Raw genomic sequence first — 26,556 nt, forward strand, 5'->3', positions numbered from 1 at the left:
TTTCTGTTCTCTAATTCATTTAGTTCAGCTCTAATTTTTATTATTTGTTTTCTTCTGGTGCCTGATGGATTCTTTTGTTGCTCAGTTTCTATTCAAGTTGTAGGGACAGTTCTCTGCTTTTGGCTCTTTCTTCTTTTTGTATGTGTGCATTTATCGATATAAATTGGCCTCTGAGCACTGCTTTTGCTGTGTCCCAGAGGTTTTGATAGGAAGTATTTTCATTCTCGTTGCATTCCATGAATTTCCTTATCCCCTCCTTAATGTCTTCTATAACCCAGTCTTTTTTCAGGAGGGTATTGTTCAGTTTCCAAGTATTTGATTTCTTTTCCCTAGTTTTTCTGTTATTGATTTCTACTTTTATGGCCTTGTGGTCTGAGAAGATGCTTTGTAATATTTCGATGTTTTGGATTCTGCAAAGGTTTGTTTTATGACCTAATATGTGGTCTATTCTAGAGAACGTTCCATGTGCGCTAGAAAAAAAAGTATACTTTGCAGCAGTTGGGTGGAGAGTTCTGTATAAGTCAATGAGGTCAAGTTGGTTGATTGTTGTAATTAGGTCTTCCGTGTCTCTATTGAGCTTCTTACTGGATGTCCTGTCCTTCTCCGAAAGTGGTGTGTTGAAGTCTCCTACTATAATTGTGGAGGTGTCTATCTCACTTTTCAGTTCTGTTAAAATTTGATTTATGTATCTTGCAGCCCTGTCATTGGGTGCATAAATATTTAATATGGTTATATCTTCCTGATCAATTGTCCCTTTTATCATTATGTAGTGTCCTTCTTTATCCTTTGTGGTGGATTGATTTAAGTTTAAAGTCTATTTTGTCAGAAATTAATATTGCTACTCCTCTTCTTTTTTGCTTATTGTTTGCTTGATATATTTTTTTCCATCCTTTGAGTTTTAGTTTGTTTGTGTCTCTAAGTCTAAGTTGTGTCTCTTGCAGGCAGCATATAGATGGATCGTGTTTCTTTATCCAGTCTGAGACTCTCTGTCTCCTTATTGTGCATTTAGTCCATTTACATTCAGCATAATTATAGATAAATAAGTGTTTAGTGTTGTCATTTTGATGCCTTTTTATGTGTGTTGTTGACAATTTCATTTTTCCACTTACTTTTTTGTACTGAGACGTTTTTCTTTGTAAATTGTGAGATCCTCATTTTCATAGTATTTGACTTTATTGAGTCGTTACGTTTTTCTTGGTTTTTATTTTGAGTTATGGAGTTCTTATACTTCTTTGTGGTTACCTTAATATTTACCCCTATTTTTCTAAGTAAAAACCTAACTTATATTGTCCTATATCGCCTTGTATCCCTCTCCATATGGCAGTTCTATGCCACCTGTATTTAGTCCCTCTTTTTGATTATTGTGATCTTTTACATACTGACTTCAATGATTCCCTGTTTTGAGCATTTTTTTTTTAATTAATCTTAATTTATTTTTGTGATTTCCCTATTTGAGTTGATATCAGGATGTTCTGTTCTGTGACCTTGTGTTGTGCTGGTATCTGATATTATTGATTTTCTGACCAAACAATTTCCTTTAGTATTTCTTGTAGCTTTGGTTTGGTTTTTGCAAATTCTCTAAGCTTGTGTTTATCTGTAAATATATTAATTTCGCCTTCATATTTCAGAGAGAGTTTTGCTGGATATATGATCCTTGGCTGGCAGTTTTTCTCCTTCAGTGCTCTGTATATGTCATCCCATTGCCTTCTTGCCTGCATGGTTTCTGCTGAGTAGTCTGAACTTATTCTTATTGATTCTCCCTTGAAGGAGGCCTTTCTTTTATCCCTGGCTGCTTTTAAAATTTTCTCTTTATCTTTGGTTTTGGCAAGTTTGATGACAATATGTCTTGGTGTTTTTCTTTTTGGATCAATCTTAAATGGGGTTCGATGAGCATCTTGGATAGATATGCTTTCGTCTTTCATGATGTCAGGGAAGTTTTCTGTCAGCAAATCTTCAACTATTTTCTCTGTGTTTTCTGTCCCCCCTCCCTGTTCTGGGACTCCAATCACACGCAAGTTATCCTTCTTGATAGAGTCCCACATGACTCTTAGGGTTTCTTCATTTTTTTTTAATTCTTCTATCTAATTTTTTTTCAGCTATGTTGGTGTTAATTCCCTAGTCGTCCAGATTTCCCACTCTGCATTCTAATTGCTCGAGTCTGCTCCTCTGACTTCCTATTGCGTTGTCTAATTCTGTAATTTTATTGTTAATCTTTTGGATTTCCGCATGCTGTCTCTCTATGGATTCTTACAACTTATTAATTTTTCCACTATGTTCTTGAATAATCTTTTTGAGTTCTTCAACTGTTTTATCAGTGTGTTCCTTGACTTTTTCTGCAGTTTGCCTTATTTCATTTCTGAGGTCATCCCTGATGTCTTGAAGCATTCTGTAAATTAGTTTTTTATATTCTGTATCTGATAATTCCAGGATTGTATCTTCATTTGGGAAAGATTTTGATTCTTTTGTTTGGGGGGTTGTAGAAGCTGTCATGGTCTGCTTCTTTATGTGGTTTGATATCGACTGCTGTCTCCGAGCCATCACTAAGATATAAAAAATATCACTAAGATATAGTAGTGATTTATTCTATATTTGCTCGCTGAGTCTTATCTTGTTTTGTTTTCTTTCAATATATGTGGATGGGCTACTAGATTGTGCTGTCTTGTTTGTTGTAGCCCTTGACTTACTTATGACCTATTACCAGCTGGTTTGGGCTGTTGCCAGATATATATGCCTGAGTCTATTCACTATTCTTGAGTAGAACCTGATTTTGGGTCATCAAGTGTGTGCTGCACCCTAACACCTATCCACCTCAAGAAGTAGTGGTGATAGTTGTGTGCACCAGATTCTATTAGCAGCTGGGGTTTACACTCCGGGGGGGCAAGATGCTGACAGGCTTCCCCCAAGTGTCAGTGAGGTAGGTGTGTCTCTATTCCTAAAGCACCTTGGCGGGAGGGCTCTGCAGCTGTACCTTAGGCCCCCAATGCAAGTACCTCTACTGATTGGTAGGTGTCACCCTCCTTAGACCCCTAAGGCAAGAGGCTAGGTGGTCTGGGGGGAGCTTCAGCCCTCAGTTCCCTGTTGTGGGTCAGTTAGGGCTCTGTTGAATAAGCAGAGATATCAGACCTGGGAAACTTGTTTTTCCAGTAAATCTGCTATAAAAAATGCAGTCAGATTCCTATCAGAACTGCCGTTGGATTATAACCGCCACCTTGTTCCCTGTAAGGATGAAAGCCCGAGATTTGGATCATATATGCTTGGCTGGAGCTGGTTCTGTCTTTTTAGTCCAATTAGGGAAGGATTTTTGGTCCCTGGGTTTTTTGTGGTTGCTTCTTTCAGGCCGGAAGAATGGGTTAGGAAAATACCAAAAAAAAAAAAAGGAAAAAGCAAAGCCGCGGAGCCAGAGCCATTCTCCCTCTGGCTCAGGAAATTCCAATGTTAATGAAGCCGCCTGGGAAGGGGAGGGGAGGGTTCAGAAAAACAGGAGAGAGTAGCACCCCGGAATAGAGCCAAAGTTGCTTATCTTGCTTGGGATGACTATTTTATCTGAGATTCCCGAGGGGCGTGTCACCTATGTGTGTTGGCTGTGTGGAGATTGCTCCTGAGGGTCTGGCCCGCTGAAGCCGTGGTCAGATCCTCCGCTGCCAGTCCAAAGCCCAGTGTCAAGGTTCCCCTGCTGGGACGCTGCACTTCTGGCTCCAAAATCAGTTGCTGCCTCCTGGGGACTTCTCGTCCACCAGCCACGTCGCCACGCTGCCCCCGTGGACCGGCTGGGCCCCCTCCCGGGGTTAGTTCAGGGGAGTAGGGCTGTGCCCCGTGTTTGCGCCGTGACCAGATGCCGTGCTTAGCTTCCCTGTGCCCAGTCCAAAGCCCGGCGCCAAGGTTCCCTGGCTGGGACGCTGCACTCCCCGCTCCAAAACCAGTCACTGCCTCCCGGGGACTTCTCCTCCCACCAGCCACGTTGCCACGCCGCCCGCGCGGACTGGCTGGGCCCCCTCCCGGGGTCAGTTCAGGGGGGTAGGGCTGCGCCCCGTGTTTGCGCCATCACAAGATGTTGTGTTCAGCTTCCCTGCACCCAGTCCTAAGCCCGGCGCCAAGGTTACCTGACTGGGACGCTGGCTCCAGGCTCCGAAAACAGTCACTGCTTCCCCGTAGTTGTTCATTCTCCGTCTCTGTCACTCAGGTCAACTCTTTAAATCTGTGTTTGTTGTTCAGGGTTCGTAGATTGTCATGTATGTGATCGATTCACTTGTTTTTCCGAGTCTTTGTTGCAAGAGGGATCCGAGGTAGCGTCTACCTAGTCAGCCATCTTCTGAGCTTTATCTTTTTAATAAATGAATGATTCTGCATGAAAAACTACCCAAGTTTTTGTTTCGGCACTATGTTTTTCATAATCAAATCCATTATTTACACAGAAAAATGGGCAAAAATGGCCAGATTTACTCTTTCAATTCCTTTTGATGATCTACAACTCTGTCCAGCCTGGGATTGGGAAGCGTGGCCAAGAAGTTCTCTGCACTGGGACCAGACCCTTCTGTGCTGGGCCTCGCTGCTGCTTCGGCCAGCATGTTTGTTCTGCAGCAACTCTGCACAAGTGCCCCGTGTACACTGCCCAGCATCGTCAGGACACACCTGAAGTCCAACCTGAGGATCCTGCTAGTCACCTTAACGCAAAATGCGAACTAGCAAAAATGCTGTCAAGTGGGAATATCTTCAAAACTCATTTAATGTTTTAAGTGGAATCTGATATGGATGCCAAAATTAAAGGAAAAAAAATTTTATGCACCAAAAAATCATAAATCTGTTGATTATTAAATTAACCCAGTTTTACACGGATCTTCTAGTTAATTGTTTTGTTTGTAAATTGCCTCAATGTGCTTTATTATCTTATGAGTGTTCCGAATAAACCGTCTAGTTCAACGTTAAGTGTAATCTGAACTCCTCTCTGGCTAGCAGGACAAATGTAAAAAAATGGGATTTCAATGACTTCACCTCAAGGTCACTATTCCTGTAGATTCAGTGCCGTCTGTCATACTTCATCTTGCGGAACTTCAGAAATGAAAAATGAAGATCTTAGCTTTGGTTTATAATTAAATCAATTTTCACTATTTATCAAAGCGACACAGTAGTTTCATGGTTTTAACTGTCATTTATACGATTAATTTTCTAGGTCTTCATATTATGTGACCAAAAAAGGAAACTTTGCCAGGGTTTATTTCTGACTTACTTTTATAATCTCTTTTCATTTACCAACCATAAAAACCAAACCCATTGCCATTGAGTCGGTTCTGACTCATAGTGACCCTACAGGACAGAGCAGAACTGCCCCGTAGGGTTTCCAAGGAGCAGCTGGTGGATTCTAACTGCCAACCTTTTGGTTAGCAGCAAAACTCTTAACCACTGTGCCACCAGGGTTTCCATTTACACTGACTTAGAATTTAGTTTAAAAAATATTAAAAATTCTTAGAGGACAATAAAAATTATAAAAAAAATATTAAAAATTTAAGTATCTATCTAGCTAATAGTATAATTATAGAAAAACAATGTATTCCAACATTTTCATCTGAAAGAGATGAAAACTCAAGTCTAAAGAGGAGATTTTCCTGGCCAAGGAAATAATTTGAAGGCTTTCACATATCTGGGGTCATCAGTAGAGGGTTCTTGGTGTCTTCAGTTTTGACTCCATGGTCTTTCTAAACATAAACATTTCAGTCAGATTACACCAAGATTGAATAGTTTGTGAAAGTATTTTCTGGAGTGAACACCCTTAGGCCAATTATATTCCCTGATTAATTTCTACAGAATATTTTTCATTTTCATTTTACTAAAATTATTTTCACCAGGATCAATTCTTTTATGTCAAGTCTGAATTTTTTTCATTGAGAAGTTTTTTTTTTTTTTTAAATGATTATAACTCTGGCCATAATGAGTTTTTCTCTTACATTATTTTTTAAAGTGTAATTTTCTGGGTCAGTTTTTTCATAACTAATTTCCCTAGGAATATTTTATCTTTTCACTAATTACAAAAAATTTTTACAATAAATTTTATTTGGCACAGTTTTAGTGCTTGTGAAGTTTTGATTCTAACAGTAATGTTAATTATTTCTACCAGGAATGATTCATAATGAATTTTATAGATAACTTACAATTTTTGTTTATTTCTTAGCTAATCCATGGGAAGAACTGTAAGAAATTTTGTAAGAGAGAAGCAGGCAAAGAGGGAGGCATAGAGGCCAAAAAAAAAACCCAGAAAGGTTCAGAAATACACAGGGAGTCAAAGGGAAAGGCAGCGCTGCAAGGAGGAGCAAAAGGCGACAGAGAGACGCTGCAGCCCAGGTGGAGGCAGGAGCGCAGGGCCTGCGATGTATTAAGGGACACCCTCTTCTATGCACTGTGGGGAAAACATTCACGGGTCAAAATCAGAGAGGGTTGGCCCAAGCTGTTTCAGCGAAGCCCTGGCCCCTTAAAATCCATTGCTGTCCAGTCGATTCTGACTCACAGGGACCCTAAAGGACAGTGTAGAACTTCCCCATGGGGTTTCTGAGACTATACTGTTTTTACGCAAATAATGTGCACCGTCTACAACTGTGCCCCCTCCCCCCACGAAGTATTTTTATAAGTGCGATAGGCTATTTTTTTTTTTTTTTTTAACAACATGTGAAAAAAAAAAGGGGAGGTTTGTGGCGCTTATGAAAATACCTCGCCGGGGGAGGCGGATAGTGTGGTTGGCAAGCAAACATAGAAAAAAGGCGTGCATTATTGGTGTAAAAATACAGTCATCTTTACAGAAGCAGAGCGCCGCATATTCATCCCACGGAGCAGCCGGTTCGAACCACTGACCTTGTGGTTAGCAGCCGAGTGCTTAACCACTGTGCCACTAGGGTTCCTCTAAAGTACTGGCAGAGGCTCCTGTTTTCCATCTCGTTACTTGTGATGCCACAAACATTTAACGGGCACCCAGTGTCCTAGTCCCTAGAAACATTAAGATGAAAAGGGCAGCACCTGTGCTCTGGAAGGACCAGAGGCCGCCTGTGTCAGAGCTGTAGGTGTGAGAGCGAAACAAACTTCTCCACTGGGACCCCAAGCCTGGCTCCGAGTTTGACCTTGCTGAGGGAGTTGAAATGATCTTCTAGAAGCTCATGAGACAGTCTCCTGGAAGCTCCGTGAAAAGGAGCATTTTGCTCTCGAATTAACTTTCTCCCCTGCCTTTATGGGATTTCTACCACATCGCCCACCACCAGTCGCTGCAGTGTCTTCCCTATAAACCAGCTTCTGGAAGGAGAAGCTCCAACCCTGCTGCCACATGGCAACCTTTCTTGTTATCTGCAAATGCTCTTCGTTCCCATGAGAGTGTTTCTCTAATGCCAACCAGTTGCTGTGGAGTTGATCCCAACTCATGGCGACCCCACGTGTGTCACAGCAGAACTGGGCTCCACAGGGTTTTAATGGGTGATTTTTCAGAAGCTGGTCGCTAGGACTTTGTTCTATGGCACTCTGCATGGACCTGAACTCCCAACCTTTCAGTTAGCAGCTGTGAGTGTTCAGCTGCCAAGCGTGTTAACCATCTGCACCACCTAGAGACCCCTTTAATAGTAAACCAAACCAAACCTACTGGCGTTGAGTCGATGCTGACTCACAGCAACCCTAAAGGACAGAGTAGAACTGCCCCATAGGGTTCCCAAGGCTGTAAATCTTGACGGAAGCAGACTGCTTCATCTTTCCCCTGCTTAGCAACTTGTGGGTTTGAACCACCGACCTTTTGGTTAGCAGCTGAGTGCTTTAACCACTGTGCACCAGGGCTCCTTCTTTTAATATTATAGGTGCTTTAATTTCTTTTGGGAATAATGGCAACTGTTTGCAAAATGGCCTGGGATATTTGAAAGAATAAATGTATGAGGACAAAGACCATCATGAAATGTAAAAGTCTGTCTTTTTGCTTTCTAATATTATCACATATAGTTCCACACCACGGCATGTTGCTATGGGAGGAAAGATCACACAGAGGAGATAAGTCACCTTCCTTTAATTCGAAGGCTACTGTAACTGAGAGCCCTTGGACAAGTCACTTAACAACTTCAGTCTATTCCTTCCTCTGTAAACGAAGATAATTCTTACCTTGCCTACTCCTCCAAGTTCTTGAGAGGGTAAAGCATCATAACAAATGTTTTAAAACCTGTGAAATGCTAGATAAAAGTAAGGTGTTATCTCACATGGTGGTTAGTGTTCAGATACTAACATACCTGCCCTGGAAGGTTAAGCTGATCTCCATTCTTCACCTGGTGTCTCTGCGCAGTCTTTGCCTGAAAGATGACCAGACTTGTACCTCTCAATGTTACTGCACTATTCGGAACACTAATGTCAACTAAACTATCTTCCATGCAAGCAATGAACAGCAATACAGATTTTTAAATGGCATTCCCATATTAGACTGCTGCTCCAAGCAAAAGATGAAATACCACAGCAGTGATGTCCTGGGATAAAATAATCAGTCCTCCAGCTTTACAAAAAGACTACCAGCAGACTCGGCTTCAGGCTCCATGTGGTGTGTGTCTGTTGTGGAGAAGTAAACGGTGACAGCCCAGTGGGAACAGAGGAAGGAGGTGTGCCTTTGGAGAACCACGGCAAACCGGACTCCTAGACAGAAAACCGTAACGATGAACTAGATGAAGGGCAAAAACTCTATGTTCTCCCTTATATGAAGTGTTAGAATAGGCAAATGCATAGAGACAAAAGTAGATTAGTGGTTACCAGGGGCTGGAGGGGGGTCTGGAGGAAAGAGGAGAGAGGTCAAGATACATCTTCTCAGCTCCTTCCCTATTCTGGAGCCCTGGTGGCTCAGTGGTTAAGAGCAATAGCTGTTAACCAAAAGGTCAGCAATTCGAATCCACCAGCCGCTCCTTGGAAACCATATGGGTCAGTTCTACTCTGTCCTATAGGGTCACTATGAGTCAAAATTGACTCAAAGGCAACGAGTTCCCTACTCTGGGTGGTGTTACCTGGAAGTGGCCATTACTGCAGGACTTTAGTGTCCCCCTGGAGGTCCCTCTTCTGTGGCTCCCACTCTCCAAGGTCCTGGTGACACTGCTTCCTCCTTGTGGTCCTTCAGGGGTATGGGTCTGTTTTGGATTGAATTGTGTCCCCCCAAAATATGTGCATTTTTGTCAGTATATACTGGAATCAACTCAAAGGCAATGGATTCTGGGCTATCTCCTTCTTACTTTGGGGTATTTAAAACGATCTTTTATGATACGACTGCATGTTTTAAAAATGTCATTATGTGGCAAAGTAGAAAGTTACCTGTTAGCACCCTGGGTTTATTTGAAAAGTTATTAGTCTATGAAATCTAAAAGCCGAGAGAACACTGGGCTTTATGGCGTCTATGGAGACTAGGAGTCTATGAATCCATTCTCCCAGAAAGACGTTTACAGAGACTGCCAACTCTGCGACAGTTGATGAATGGAGATACCTGGGGAAATCCATCGAAGGATGCACTGCCCCAGGTGTCACAGTTCTAAGGCTTCCCTGGCATCGTGAGGTAGCTGCGGTGAACGCCCGGAGCTGAGATCTGGGATTCCCAGAGAATAGGCCTGTATGGTGGGGCTTGTATCTGGGTTTCCCACAGACCTGGGCTAGTGGCGTGGGGCAGAATCACCTCTGTTATTTTTCCTGGAGCGGTGGCCTCCAGTGGCTGAGGAAGTAGCTGCTCTAGTTTGTCCCTTCTGGGATCCTGTAACTGCCCACTCACCTGACGGTAATGTCTTCCCAGGATCAGAGCAGACAAGGATGGTTGTTCTCAATAAACGAAACCCAAACCCAGTGCCATCAAGTCGATTCCGATTCATAGTGACCCTACAGGACAGAGTAGAACTGTCCCGTAGAGTTTCCAAGGAGCACCTGGCGGATTTGAACTGCTGACCCTTTGGTTAGCAGCCGTAGCACTTAACCACTAAACCACCAGGGTTTCCGTTCTCAATAAAAGGATTTTATTAATTATTAGACTCAGTCTTATAGTTCATCCATTTGATTTACTACTTTTCCGTGCTTTCCCCAAGCCATGACATAGCTCTTTCCCCATCCCCGTGACTGCATTATTGAATCTGCTCTCACTTCATTTCCTGGTTGTCAAGCTTTGTGCTTCCCTCAATGTAGCTCTGTTTTCTAAGCCTTCACTGCTGTCAACCATCTGGATGACCTTGTCCACATCCCTTAGCCCCTCAGATACTCAGTGTCTTTATCATGGAGGATGATGGGCTTGGTCAGGAAGATCTCTAAATTTCCTTAAAATTCTAAAAGTCCAACTCTATAAGCCTCAATTACTTCCCAGCTCTGACTTCATTCCAGAGTTCAAGACCAGCTCAACCCCATAAATGAATTACTGGGATTTTAATTCATTTTTGCCAGCATTTTTATGCCTGTGCTTGTTATTGAGAAGTTTAATTTGGCAGATCGGTAATACTAACTGCCACGAGTCGATTCCGACTCATAGCAACCCTATATAACAGAGTAGAACTGCCCCATAGAGTTTCCAAGGAGCGCCTGGCAGATTTGAACTGCCAACCTCTTGGTTAGCAGCCGTAGCACTTAACCACTACACAGCCAGGGTTTCCAGATGGATAATACGCCTGATTAAAATCTTTGTCAAAAGGTTGGTGCTTCCTAAAACTCTATATTCACTGCTTTTGGAGGTCTTCACTCTACCAACCTGGACCTCCCTGCTTGTTATTTTGGAGCAAATCTGCTAGGCAAATGTTCTGTTCACCCTGTGTCCCTTGATTGTTTTTCTCTGTGAGAATTCGGAAGAAAAAAAAAATTTAATTAAATCAATGGCTCGGTCACCAAATGTCATTGAAAATTCCCTGAGTCAAATAGTAGCTTGTTCTTGCGTCACGATATGATTATTTTAACTCTGAGTTTATCATTGATCATATATGGGAAATTAACTTTCTGAGGCTGTGTCTATACCATGTTCAAATAACCTGGTGAAAATTTTACTGTAAAAACTCTGATTACGTGGATCTGGATCCATGTCACGCCAAATACTCTGACGCTGGGAAACATCTGGATGTCAAGAACTTGTAGGCAAAACATGCTGACAAGGTCTGAGATTTTTACCTTTAAATTTTGTTTCCGTGTTGTTATGGATTGAATTGTGTCTCCCCAAAATGTGTGTCAACCTAGTTAGGCCATAATTCTTAGGATTGTGTGGTTCTCCACTATTTTGTGATCTGATGTAATTTTCCTATGTGTTGTAAATCCTAATTTTTGCCTGTGATTAATGATGCAAGATTAGGTTATGTTAAAGAGGATTAGGGTGGGATGTAACAGCCTTACTCAGGTCACATTCCTGATCCAATATAAGGGGAATTTCCCTGGGGTGTGCCCTGCATCACCTTTATCTTACAAGAGATAAATGGAGAAGTGAGCAGAGAGATAGGGACCTCAAACCACCAAAGAGTGCGTCCTTTGGACTTGGGGTCTCTGAGCTGAGAAGCTCCTAGACCAGGGGAAGATTGATGACAAGGCCTTTCCCCCAGAGCCAAAGCAGAGAGCAAGGCTTTTCTGGGAGCTGGGGCCCTGAATTTGGACTTCTAGCCTCCTAGACTGTGAGAGAATAAACTTCGGTTTGTTAAAGCCCTCCACTGGTGGTATTTCTGTTATAGCAGCCCTAGATGACTAAGACAGGTGCTCAAACAACTTCAAATGTAGATCTAATTCATTTGCCTATTTTTACCCTGTCATGGTCAAGTTCACAATAAATCTCAGTTGCTGGTTTACTTGAACAACTTCCCACTAAACTGTGAGTGAACTTCTTGGTGCAGGACGCTGTTTTCTGCCTTCACTTATCTCGGTATGCCCAGCCCCTGGCACAGTGCCTGGTACAGAGCTGGCACTCATTAATGCTGGCTGAATGAGACATTTCAGTGTTGGTACCTGCATTATTGGGAGTTCCAGGGGCTGCAAACAGTTAAAGAGCTTGCTCCTTCAGATCCACCTCCCGCTTTTCTCCACCAGGCTCTGTGGCTTCCGTTGGGTTTGGCCAATGGAGAACATGAGTAGGAGAGAGCTGGGGCATTTATTCCCCTTTCTCTCCTCTGGATAATTGCTGACTGCCTGTGTAAGTCTACCCTAGGCCACATCTTCTGTCAGGCAGCCCTCCATACAGCTACTCTCTCTGAGGTCTGGTTACCATTCTGAGCACTTGCCCCTGCAGGCCCTGGATTGAAGACACTCCTCACTTCTGCTGGCCTCAGGGTGCTACACAGCCTAGTTTTCCTAAACCCTGCCCTACAGGTTTGTAAATGATGTCTTTATTGAAGTCTCCTCATTACTATTTAAGTGTTATGTTTCCTACCAGGAAGTACCATCACGACAGTTAAGTGGGAATATATTTATAAGATACATCACAGAGTGCCTAATATGTAATACACATTCGATAAAGGTCATTTCCTTTCCTAGCCCACCCTTCTTATCCTTCACCCTCTTAAATCTTGTCTCTGATTATAGAACTAAAGGCTTTATCCTCGTTTAGTTTTCAGTTATTACTAGAGTCAGTTGGTGGATATGTCTGAGGGTTGAAGAACCTTCAAAAACATCCTGAAACCATTCATCAAGTTAGTCAAGTCAGGGGGCTGTCTGCTTAGTCTGTAGCTGGCTTTGCCAGGGAGGCAGGAATAGCACCCACTGAGTTGTAGAGAACATCTCTGGAGAGTTAATACAGACCCCTCCCCAATTCCTCGATTTGAGAGCCAAGGACATCTGTCTGTCTGTCTGTCTGTCTATGGACAGTGGAGGGGCAGGAGCTCAGCAGGCAAGCCCGAGCATCGCTCTGTCTCTGCCTGGCAGAACCAGCATTTTGTGATGCCCTGGCCTGCATGCAGTTCTCACTATCGGCAGCAATGCCTCAGCCAATAACTAATTCTTGTTTGCTTTGATGCTGAGAGATTATAGTACTATCCCTTGAATTTATGGCAGAGGCTGGCCAAAGAGCCCTCCAGAAATCAGGGAATTTTTGGCTTTTTAAGAAAGTTGGCCTCTGGAGCTCCTCAGTAGACAGAGTTGGAGGCCTGACCTACCCTCCGTTTTTCATCTCTACAGATCCAATAGCGCAACAGCCAATTAAGTGAACAACAAGGCTTCGTGCTTTGTCAGGCACTGTCTCCATTACCGAAAGGCTTCGCCGGCTGAACAATTTGTGTATTTGGGGTAAACATATTTCAGAAATGAATGCACTCAGCCACCTGAGTTTATATTCAGAAATAAAATTACGGTTAAATATAGAAACAATTGGCTTCTGTCTATGCTGAAGACACTGGTGATAAATTTTCTAAGGATTAGCTCTTTCTATCTAGGGATGTTCAGGATTCATGGTTTAGAGGTTCCTGCATCCTTTATGATAGACATGGAGCACTGGGTGAACGATGGCTGGCTTATTGGAAGCCAAGCTCTTAGAAACATTAAAATCCATTTTGGCCATAATTTTAAGTGTCATGTGCCACCCGGAATGGACCAAGTCCAATATTTTCATTACTAACTTCCTTCAATTAACTTTGCTTTATCTCAGCAGGTGAACGTGTCTTTTTGTCACTCAGTGTCAGAAGGCAATTAACCCACTGACATAACATGAGAAAAAAACGTTCAGAGACAAAGCAAACACGCCCACCTAAAATTACTTGGTGATTTTCTCTTCTTAATTTATTTCCCAGCCATCAAAGCCTGCCTCCAGCTTTTGTTTGGCCATTTTCCTTTTTTACGAAGTTGCCATTTCTTCAGCCCTGTAAACACAGGAAACTAGTGAATTAATCTAACCCATACTTTGACAAAGACAGGGAGACAGGTGCATCCTGGGCTTCTCTTGCATTCTGGAAACGTGTCAGGATTCCTTTCCACACCCAGGGAGCAGCCAGGGGCCACAGAGAGCAATGAGCAGCCCGCAAAATGTATCTGTGAGTAATCTTGGTATTTTCCATGCGGTGCAGTTGAGGGACAGCGGCCAGTAGGGGAAATGGCCATGGAGGCAATCAGGAAAGAGAATCAAATCTCCTGAGCCGAATCAGGGCTAGCTCTGGCTTTTGCCCTCCATTACTCAGAAAATCTTTGAAAGACATAGCAGGGTGCCCAGAGGCACTAACCATGCAAATACCCCACAATTCATCCCGCCTGCCTTTTCCATCCTGACTCTTGCTGAGAAGGGCTCAGCATTTCCACACATGGTCTAGTTCTTCTCCTTCAAGTCTATTTATCCAGATAATTTAACAGGGAATTGGGGTCCATCTGTCCAGGAGAGCCCTCACTTATCTTTACTTTGCGTTGAGTCACCTGACCTGCCAAGGCAGGTCCCTTAGGGACCTCTTATCACTCTACCATCTCTCACTGGAAGGGGCATCACGGATGAGGCACTGGAGGCTCAGAGAGGTCGAGGTGCTTTCCTAGGCTCACACAGCCTCTGGAATCCTCACCCTTGCCTGTGGTCTGGGATCTTCTGGGCTGGAGTGGCAGAGCCCTAGGGAATGGGGAGCCTATGTAAGATTAGTCCTCTGGCATGCTGGGCCAGGGGAGGCACCCCATAAAAAGGGCAGCCTGCTTGTCCAGGAGAGGCACTTTCTTGCTGAGGTTTCCTTTAAACTCAAGTGTCATCCTTTGGCATGTTGTCTCTAAACTCCAAGGCTGGGCCAAATGCCTCTCTTTGATTCCATACTTGGTTAGGCTGCTGCTCTACCATATTGAATTTGTCTCCTCCAGCAGATTAATGTTAATGACTGGCTTTTATGGAGCACTTAATGTGTGGTAGGCATCTTCCAAGCGCTGTGAGATACTGCCTTCTTTAATAATCACAACAGCCTCCAATGCAGCTATTATTATTACCCTCATTTTATACATGCAGAAGCTGGGCACACACAAGGCATGAATCTTGCCGGAGACCACACAGCTAGAAAGCAACGGAGATCTATCTCTGCCTATCTCCCAGGGCAGGCCTTTCATCACAGAACCTACTCAACAGCTGTTACTGTTTTCTCCTTTTTTTCACAAGGTCAGGTAAGGTCATCCACTCGGGAAGAACACAGGACCAGGTGAGATCCATTTTGCTCGTTAGAGATGAATGCGACCACTTGGCCCAGCACCGGACTCGAATTATTTCTTCTCCACTCATGAAGTCCTGTGTGTATTGAGCACCTACCTCACAGGGCAATACACCATGGCTTATGTTATGAGGGAGGCATTTTTGTTTAAGGAGCCTGGGTCGCACAGTGGTTAAAGCGCTTGGCTGCTAACTGAAAGGTCGGTGGTTTGAACCCACCAGCTGCTGTGTGGGAGAAGATGTGGCAGTCTGCTTCTGTGAAGATTACAGCCTCGGAACTCCTATGGGGTGGTTCTACTCTGTCCCATGGGGTCGTTATGAGTCAGAATCGACAGCAGCAGGCTTGGTTTTTGGTTTGGCTTATTGTTTGGTTTAAAGAAGACTTCAGGGCATCTTTTTGGTTTAAGGATTAACATTTAAAGATTATCTCAGGGCAATAGTTTCAGGGGTTTATCTAGCCTCAATGGCTCAGAAAGTCTGGATTCCATGAGAATTTAAAATTTTGTTCCACATTTGTCCTCCTCCCTCCTTTGATCAAGATACTTCTATAGAATTTTTTTTATCAAAACATTCGGTAATGGTAGCCGGGCACCATCCAGCTCTTCTGGTCTCATGCAAAGGAGGCAGTTTTTCATGGAGGCAATTAGCCACACATTCCTTTTTCTCCCCCTATTGTGAGGGAGGTTTCGAAGAAAGTGAAGGGACCCATAAACTGCCTCAGGTGCAAAAAAAGATTTCATGGAGGAAGACATTGGACTTGGGTCCTGAAGTGCGCACAGGGGACCTCATGTGCAGGAGAGTGTAGGGTATGCACACGGAGAAACAACACGTGCAAATACTTGGCAGGGGGGAAGGCCTTCTGTGTTCACAGAAAGGAGAGGTTTCCTGTTGCTCTAGGTAAGGCATACACAGGAAGGATTTTGAGGTCAGGGAGGGGAAGGGAGGAAAAAAAAAAAAAAAAACAGATTATAAAAGAGCCCTATGCCATGCTGTGAAGTTTGGAAGGCTTCCTTAACTATGATTTATAGTGTGGGATAGAATTATTAATCCTCTGAGGAGTTTTTTTTTTTTTAAAAAACCTTATAACTTGAGGGTATTTCGATCTAGCATTAAACAACTGAAACCAGGACATTTTTTTTTTTTTTCAGTGTTAATTGCATTCTGCACCATAAGGTTCCCCAGTTGTCCTTCACTATTTTACTGTTGGGGGTTTGCTGCCATGTTTTAGAGTGGGGTTAGTTTAAAGATACTTTACAACTACCCGAGAGAACACAGCCAAGCATTTTGTCTCTATTTTCTTCTGGTTTATATCTACCTGCCAAGATGGACATGGCTTTGTTCCTCCTAACAATGACCAAACCAATGCCACCGCAATTAGCGAAATCCCTTATCTCAAGTTGGCTACATTAACACGAAACAAGCTGAAATATTCTCCAAGGGAGTTCTGGTTTTTAATGGAATGTGGTTAGCACCTCTACTGCAGCCTCACCTGACCTTCTACTAAAATGCTTGTGAAGACACACAAAAAAAGAAGGAAATTAATACTATCACCAAATGCCAGAATTATTTAGTGAGAAACCAATCACAAGGCCCACAGAACTGGACAGAAAAAAATCAATGGGGGTTTCACTCATACTTGTTCACCTGGAAGCTGATAAGAAGACCCTTTCATTCACTTGTGTGCTAGGCCTTTTGTTTTCAATTTGAAGGCTCTACACCAATCTCATAACTGGGTAGTTGTCTTTTTAAATCTTCGGTCCCAGATCTTTTCAATTATAATCTCCACAGGTAGGGCACTGGTAACTTCAAAACTTTTCCTGGAGAAGACTCCATCAGCCTGAGACCAGAAGAACTAGATGGTGCCCAGCTACCACCAATGACTGCCCTGACAGGGAACACAACAGAGAATCCCTGATGGTGCAGGAGAAAAGTGAGATGCAGACCTCAAATTCTAGTAAAAAGATCAGACTTAATGGTTTGACTGAAACTGGAGGGACTCCAGAGGTCATGACCCCAGGACTCTCTGTTAGCCTAAAACTAAAACCATTCTCGATGCCAACTCTTCAGACAAAGATTAAACTGGACTGTAAGACATAAAATGATACTGGTGAGGAGTGTAGCTCAAGTAGACACATGAGGCTAAGTGGGCAGCCCCTGTCTGGAGGTGAGATGAGAAGGAAGAGAAGCTGGCTGAATGGACATGGGAAATACAGGGTGGAGAGAAGGTGTGTGCTGGCACATTGTAGGGAGAGCAACTAGGGTCACATAGCAATGTGTGTGTAAGTATTTGTATGAGAAACTGACTTGAACTGTAAACTTTCACTTAAAGCACAATAAAAAAAGGAAAAAAAAAAGAAGCAGGGAAGAAGAAGAAGAAGAAGAAAAAAAAAACAAACAGAATATTTGGAGAGAGTAAAGAAGGGTCAAAAGGTAAGAGAGACAAAAGCAGGAATGCAAACAGATCCTTGTGGACCAATGTTCATTGCCACGCTATTCACAGTACCCAAATCATGGGAACAGCCTAAGTGTCCATCAACAGATGAATGGATAAACACAACGGCAAACAGATTCTTGTGCACCAATGTTCACTGCCATGCTATTCACAATAGCCAAATGGTGGGAACAGCCCAACTGTCCATGAACAGATGAATGGATAAACACAATGGCAAACAGATACTTGTGCACCAGTGTTCGTTGCAGTGCTATTCACAATAGCCAAATGGTGGGAATAGCCCCCAAGTGTCCATCAACACATGAATGGATAAACACGATGTGATCTATACATGCAAGGGAATGCTATTTGGTTCTAAAAAGAAAAAGTCCTGATACACGCCACAAGATGTGTGAATCTTGGAAACATGCTGAAATACATCAGACACAAAAAGAGAAATATTGTAAGATCTCACTTATATGCGATACCTAGAACAGGCAAACGCATAGAGACCAAGTTTATTAGTGGTTACCAGGGGTGGGTGGGAGGTTATTGCTTTAAGGGGTACTAGGTTTCTCTTTGGGGCGAAAAACTTGCAAATGGATAATGGCAAGGGTCGCAATACAGACTGAATGCAATGAATATAATTAATGTCACTGAAATTGTACACTTAAAATGATTAAAATGGCAAAAAAAGAAAAAAACCTTTTCCTAGTGATACTTATGCTTATCCCTGTTAGGGCCACTGCTCTGGGCAAAGATGCTGTTTTAGACAGATGCCTTTCTGTCCATCGGTGTGATATCTGTCTGTGGGTTCCCACACATACAAACAACATGGCCAAGAGTAGGGAATGGGCAATGGAGTGGCAAATGCATGTTGGGAGATAAATCCCTGCCCTCTCCAGGTAAAGAAGAGATGGAAGGGTCTTGGCAGATGGTTATGGGTTCCTTCTGTTCAGTGAGTCAGAGAAACAGGAATTGGAGAGATGAGAAAGTCCTATCTCAGTCTGGCATAGGCTGCACAAGATGAAAGTTCTGCTATGGCGGGTACAGGAATAGCCACGGGCACAGCTCCCTGCCTTTAACGTAGATGTGAGAAAGCAATGTGACCAGCCCCAAAGCAGGCAGGAGGCTGGGCAAGGGCAATCCACTCTCAGTTTCTACAGGCGAATATTAGGTCAGGCTGTAAGACCCAGGAGAAGTTTCAGAATACCATTTGGGTTTTTTTTTGTTGCTGTGTGTCACTGAGTTGATTCATAGCAACCCTATATGACAGAGTAGAATGGTCCCATAGGATTTTGCCATGAGTTGGAATTGACTCGATGGCAACAGGGTTTTTTTTTTTTTTAAAATCTTTACAGGAGCAGATCACCAGGTCTGTTCTCCAGCAGAGCAGCTGGTAGGTTCAAACCACTGACCTTTTGGTTAGCAGCTGAGTGCTTAACCACTGCACCATCAAGGTTCTTTTTGGGGTCTTTAGCAGGGTACAAAGAGATACAGCCTTTAACAAACCAGAGCAGAAACCACAAGGAGAGGATACGTTAAAAAGAAAATAGGATGAGATGAAAAGGGATATGGCGGTGATAATAAGTCAATATTGCAAAGAAACTAAAAATGCACCAGCAGAATCAAAGTCCATATTGGAGATGGTAAAATAAAATTCTGGACAAACCTAGGAAGTTTTCTCAGGATGTAGAGGAAATGAAAAAGAAATAAAAATGATGAGAGAGAAAAGGACAGATGGAAAGCGCAGCAAATGGTACTCCCACCTAAAATGTTTACGTATTCTTGTGGAAGAAACTGTAAGAACCGAAGGAATAATCAAAATCAAAATCAACATCAAAGGAAACTTTCTTGAGCTAAACACCAGTTTAAGGAGCTAGACAGGATGCACCAGCAGAGGGAGATCAAATAAACAATACGGTGGTCCCCTGGTATCTGCAGGGGATATATTCCAAGACCTCCCGTGGATGCCTGAACCTCAGATAGTACCGAACCCTATATACTATGATTTGTCCTATACTTGTGTAGAAGTTTATAAATTAGGTGCAGTAAGAGATTAACAACAGTAACTAATAATAAAATAGAACAATTTTAACAATATACTGTAATAAAAATGTGAATGACAGACAGAGCAGGACAGCATGTAAACGAGTAATTTCCTTTATAAGGATCAGCACAAAGCTGGTTCCCACGAAGTGGAGGTAAAAGATGTCCCGAATGTCTAACCTTTCCAAGCTGGTGTCCCACTCCATTGTCTCAAACATCAACCACTCCCTCTCCCCTCAGCAATCTCCCTACTGTCTTTGGGTTCCCTAATTTCTTGCAAACATCTCACAGAACTCAGGAACCATATATAGGAAATGGCTCACAAAGTTTTGGAGGCTGGCAAGTCCTCAATTCCTGGTCCAGACATAGACTTCTCCCTGGCCCTCAGTCTCTGCCCAAAGGCACTCAGCTTCCTCACTCTGTGGGCTGGGAAGCCCACTGCACCGTTTCCTTTGGGGTCTCTGCTGCAGATCTCTCTGTCTTTGGTGGTAGTGGGCTCCTCCTCTCTGCTCTGGAATTGGCTCTCTTTTAAGGCAAAACTGATCAATGCCCTTGGTAGGCCACAATTACCCTATCATATAATCACCTGGGTTGGAGTTACAAGACCATGGCTAGAAAGGCCACACACAAAAAACTAATTACTCCACTGCAGCATAAGATTTCTTCACGCTACATACTCATTTAACACACTCCAACCGGGGATGACTGCAGGTAACTGGAACTGCAGAAAGCAAAACCAAGGACGGGGGAGGGGTTATATCAATAGACATGGCGCAAGCTCAGACAAGGACAATGACTACTTTAGGGGAATGGTGGGTTCTCTAGTTGGTGGGCTCCTTGTGTGCACTGAGCTAGCAGTTTGGAGTGTGAGGTGGTTGGGGTTTGACATCTTCAAGTGGCAGAGCTGTGCCAGATTCTGAGATGTGTTAGGACTGGGGAACCTCTGCCATGACCTTGTTCTTGGATCTGGAGTCTAGCCATATATCTGCCTATCTTCTGCGTCTCACCTGGGTCAACCCTGCCCTGTAGTAATGCTTGGGGCCCTTCCTGTAGGATTGCCAGATTGAACAAATAAACAAAGATGTCCAGTCAAACTTGAATTTCATATAAACAAATTGAGACATGTTTACACTAAAAAAACTTTGTTGTTTATCTGACACTTAAATTTAATTGAGCGTCCCATATGTTATCTGGCAACCCTACCTTCTTCACTTGCTGTAACTTCTCCCCAATGCCTGTTCTCCTGTCCTCCTGCCCTAAGACTCCTCAATACATATCTGAAGGTTTATGGCTCAGTTGCTGATATTTTGGATAGCACTTCCATGAAAAATTCTAATATAGAATAAGGCAAAATATCACTCTGTAAATATTTATTGTCTGTTACGGCTTGAATTATGTATCCCAAAAATATACCTGTGGATATAATCTCATCTGGGAATAGGATTTTCTTATGTTAATGAGGCCATATCAGTATACGGTGTGTTTTAAACCAATCACTTTTGAGATATAAAAGAGCAAATTAGGCACAGAAGGCCGCAGACACAGGGCAGAACGACACCATCTGAGGAGGATAGAGGCAGACCAGTCTACAAGCCCAGGAACGCCGAGGATGGCCAGCTAGAGAAGCCGAGGATGGCCAGCTAGAGAAGCCGAGACAAGGCTTTCCCCCAGAGCGGACAGAGAGAGAACTTTCCACTAGAGCCATGCCCCTGAATTCCAGTCTCTTAGCTGCAAGAAAATGAATTTCTGTTTGTTAAAGCCGCCTGCTGGTGGTATGTCTGTCACAGCAGCACTAGTTAACTAAGACACCATCTAAGAGTTTTCCAGTGTGCTCCCCCTTGTCTGGGGTCCTATGCTACCTTCTACATTTTTTCTAATCCTGATATAATTTTTTTTTTTGCAAAAGCCTGTGATTACAATACATATTCTTGATTAACAGAATGATCATTACACATGTGTAAAGTTATCTAAGAAAAATGAGATCTACTTAAAATGATATATATTTGCATGTTGACTTGTTTGGAAAAAAGTTCTCCAAAACAGTGATCATAAGATAGAACCCATTGCTGTAGCATCAATTTCGACTCAGAGTGCCCCTATAGGGCAGAGTAGAACAGTCTCATAGAGTTTCCAAGGATTGGAACTGCTGACCCTTTGGTTAGCAGCTGAGCTCTTAAGCACTCTGCCACCAGGGCTCCGATTATTAGACATTTGGGTGACATTTAGTTTCTTGTTTATTATTATTATTAGATTTTAAAATGTTAACACGAGAATTTAACATTTCCTAATAAAAAATTTGGTTTCATAAAAGTCAACTAAATCGTATTTTAAGATGCCACAGGCCTCAAATTCTTGCTATTAGTTCCTAAACTTGGCTATGTGTCAGAATCACCTGAGGAGCCCCTAAAAACACAGATTCCTTCTCGGGCCTCACCTTGGACCTAATGAGTGAGAATATGTAGAGCTGAGCCCAAGAATATGTATTCTAGAAAAAGTTCCCAGGTAGCTCTGGTGCAGCCCTAGAACCTGTATTCTAGGAGAGGTTCCTAGCTAGCCCTGGTGGAGCCCGAGAATCTGTATTCTAGAGAAGGTTGCCAGGTAGCTCCGGTAGAGCCCCAAAATTTGTGTTCTTGGAAAGATTCCCAGGTAACCCTGGTAGAGCCCAAGAATCTGTATTCTTGGGAAGGTTCCCAGGTAGCCCTGGTAGAGGCCAAGAATCTGTATTCTAGAAAACGTTTCCAGGTAGCCCTGGTAGAGGCCAAGAATCTGTATTCTTGGGAATTTCCCCTGTAGCCCAGGTGCAAGCCCAGTAGCATCTGCTTTGGACCGGCATTCAGGAGCTGAGAGTTAGAAACAGCATGTGCAGGTGTCGGAAACACTTTGTCTCTCTGCTGACATAGGTGTTAAGGAATAACCGCTTCCCTAAAGTTACCTGCTGCCAAGTAGATTTCCTAAATGCCATGGTATCTTTAGTCATGCCACTCTGTTTATTTTGACAAGGATTACTGAAGTCTTTTACAAAGGTTATTTGGAACCTGGAATGGAAGAGCTGTAAGCCTGGTCATGCCAGCTGAGGGCAGCCGCAGAGAGGAGGTCTTTGACCATCCTCAGGCCCAGCATGGGAATGGCTTCATTACCTGGTCCATCCAACTCCGAAGCAGAGCAGGAGACAGGACTAAGAGACTTGGAGGTCTCCTGGAGGAAGAAGGCTGAGTCTTATAGCATCCTCGAGGGTGCTGCTGGGAAACCAACCATTTGTAAGAATTTGTTTATGTGACAATGAACGTCTTCTGCATACAGCATTTTGTAAACAGAGACACAAGCTGGAAGGAAGAATAGAGCTAAAGGACTCGCCAGGATAGCCAGGCAGCTGTGATGCGATTTGCATTCTTTCTGTGTTCTTTCAATTCTAGGCATAGTTTATTTTCCTTAAATTTACTTCTATCACTGGGGCCTGATTAGGTATGGAAATTAGGTCTAATCTTTGAGGCTTAGCTGGTTTATCCTTGCAAACTTGCACACAGAAGAAAAGGGCATGCCCAGCAACCTTTTGCTTCCCCTGATATTGGTGCTTTTTATCTTCAGGGAAGGACACAGGGTGATTGGGAGAAGGGAGATTTCTGTGGCCAAAAGCACCTGCAGACAATGTCCTTATCGTTCCTTTTGCATTATCTGATTCCTCATACATTTTTTCAATTATAAAACCTCAGGCTGATTTGACAGATTGAAACTGGGGAAAAACCAATGCTATTAACTCAACTCCAGAGTTTCAAGTAATCGTTCGTTTTACCTTAGAACCGAATGGAGCAGTCATTTCACACTTACATCCTTGTCCATCCGTCCATCCATCCATTCCCCCCACCCATACATCCAATAACGTTATGCCAGGCACTGGGTAAGTGGAGATGATGAATCGGAAATGGTGCCCCTTTTAACATTTTTTTCAGTCTAGTAGGGAAGATAGAACTATAAAAAATTATAATAAAACATTCCAAATGCTAACATGTAGGTAAAATTCATCAACTTTGGTATGGTTAATTCAATAAAATATAGCTGTTAAGAAAGAGCCCTGGTAAAGTGCTCAGATGCTACTCAAAAGGTTTGTGGCTTGAACCTACCCAGAGGCTCCTCGGGAAAAAGACCTGGTGATCTGCTCCTGTAAAGATTACAACCTAGAAAACACTGTGAGGCCATTCTACTCTGTCGCATGGGGTCACCGCGTTGAAATCAACTCGAAGGCACCTAGCAACAACAACACAGCTGTTAAGAGCTATACTATACAGCCAGGCTGTCTTCTCCATGTACTCCAGTTTCTCATCTGTAAAAGGAGTGTCATTATAGTATCCATCTCATACGTTTCTCAGGAAGAGTAAACGAGTTAGTATATATTTATTTAAAAGTCTCGGAAATCATATCCTGAAAGGTAAAAATTATAATCAAACAGGGAGTCTGCCCAAATATTCGTAACTTCTGCCCATCATCATTCCTGAACCTTGTACACCTCCAGCCTTCTCAAGTAGCACACACCTAGACTTACCCATCAGCACGAAGATAAACCCAAACCAAACCAAACCCACTGCCATCAAGGTGATTCTGACTCACGGCGGCCCTATAGGACAGGGTAGAACTGCCCCATAGGGTTTCTAAGGGGAGGCTGGTGGATTCGAAATGCTGACCTTTTGGTTAGAAGCGGAGCTCTTACCACTGTGTCACCAGGGCTCCAGCATGAAGATAGTAGTAAGTAAATTGGTTATAAAACTAGATTCCCCTGTGAAAGACGATTTCCAAGTTGCCTCTGAAACAGCACTCCACCCGCTTTTAGGGTCTCGGATTCCTTTGAGTTTTCATTCATTTATTTAACAATTACCTAATGAGCATCTACTATGTGCTAAACATTATTCTGGGCACTTGACTACTCAGGGAACGAAGCAAAGATTGGGCCCTTGTGCGGCTTATTCTTGGGGGAGAGACGGGAGGAGCAGATAATCATCAATAAGCACGTAAGCACAGCGTGTGAGTTAAATTATCTAAAATGTAAGAGGTGTTCCATGCTGTAGAGAAACAGAAAGGCAGCATAAAGGGAGTCTGGAGGACTGGTGGGGTGGGCGCGTACCTCACCAAGAAGGTAAAATGTGAGCAAAGATGAGAAAAACTTAAAGGATTGGACACGTAGGCCTCTGAGGGAAGAGTGTTCCAAGCAGAGGACCAGCCAGTACGAAGGTACCCACACGGTGACCTGGCTGTTGTTAGAAGGTCAGGGAGGCAGGAGCTGAGTGCGTGGAAGGCAGAGATCAGACCGTCTGAGCAAAGTTAACCAACCTTTCCCTGGAGCAGTGATTCCCACACTTTAGCAGCATCAGAAAGACCTACAGGGCATTGTAGTGGCCCCACCCCCAGAGTTTCTGATTCAGTAGGTCTAGGGTAAGCCTGAGAATTTGCATTTCTAATAAGTCCCCAGGTGATGTTGCTGCTGCTGATGTGGGGGCCACACGTTGAGAACCGCTCATCTAGAACCTAGTCACACTGTTTTATACTGTCTTAACAGTGTCCGTGGGCTCCTGAAGTCCACCGTGGGACCACAATTCAGGAACCCTGGCTCGAGTGCCTGGTAGGCTGGGTCACTAATCCACGGGCTGCCTGAGGCCCTGCGTCAACCTCTTCCTTCCAACTAAGCGATGAGCACGCAGGATATTTGACCTCCAATTTGGGGTAGGCTAGATGAATTTTCGAAACCTTGGTGGTGTAGTGGTTAAGTGCTACGGCTGCTAACCACAGGGTCGGCCAGGCGCTCCTTGGAAACTCTATGGGGCAGTTCTACTCTGTCCTATAGGGTCGCTATGAGTCAGAATCAACTCGACCATACTGGGTTTGGTTTTCTGGTTTTAGACTAACTTCAGGATCCCTAGTGCTGCAATGATGAAGCGTGGGCTGCTAACCAAAAGGTTGGCGGTTGGAATCCACCAGCCACTCTGAGGGAGAAAAAACCTGGGGATCTGCTCCCACAAAGATTACAGCCTAGGAAACCCTATGGAGCAGTCTATTCTGCCCTATATTGTCACTCTGAGTCAGAATCAACTCGACGGCACACAACAACAGGGAAAGTTCTGATGGCGTTTCTGAGTTAACGTCTTAGCTACAATGGTTGCTCTTCAGTCCTGCTATAATCACATTTTAGTCTTCTCACTGAGTAAGGCTTTGTGGAGTACTTTGTCACAAATGCAAATTTGGGCCTCTCCAAAGATAATGCTAAGAAGCACTAAAAGCCTTTCCACAGGGCACATGATTGGGCCGACTTATTGCCTTATAAGACAGCTCATAGCTTTGTCCTTGTCTCAAGAGGGGAAGATTAAAAACCTGGAGCGTTGTAATGGCCTCAGCAAGGATGGTGCTCATAAGTTATGGAAAAGGAGGCAACAAATCCTCTGGGGTCTTCTAAATAATGAAAGGTTTTTGTGCTTGTTTTTAAAGAGAAGTGGAAGGAGCACTCGAAAAACCAAAACGACCAGACAACTATTTGTTGTGAAGAGGTAATGGGGAGAATATTAAGTAGGAAACAGGAAAACATGAAAGCTAGAATCAGATAACTCAGTCATTGCAAGATGAGGTCTGAGTTATGTGCAACCTACTTTGTATTTGCTTGGTTTTGCAAATTAGATTGGAGTTTCATCTATAGGCTGGGCATGGGCAATTATGCATTAGTGGGACGTCTCAGAGAAGAGTGCTCAGCAAGAGAATAAAGAGGCAATCGGCATGTTAGGAATGCAAACAACAGGGACACAGTCATGCTCCACTGGGCAAGAGAAGACAACAGGGGAATGACTAAAAGCAAGCACGAAAACTAACGTAATCGCTTACTTATGTGCAAACACTCACTGTTCCTACCGAGGAGAAGCCTGAGCTGCCAAAATCATCCACTGCTCAGAGATACTGACTTCTGAGTGGGACTGATTCAAGAATATCACCCTCAGGGAAATTTAAATTATGAAGCGGCGTCTCATATTTT

Source organism: Elephas maximus, chromosome 23, assembly GCF_024166365.1.
Source record: "Elephas maximus indicus isolate mEleMax1 chromosome 23, mEleMax1 primary haplotype, whole genome shotgun sequence".
NCBI lineage: Eukaryota > Metazoa > Chordata > Mammalia > Proboscidea > Elephantidae > Elephas > Elephas maximus.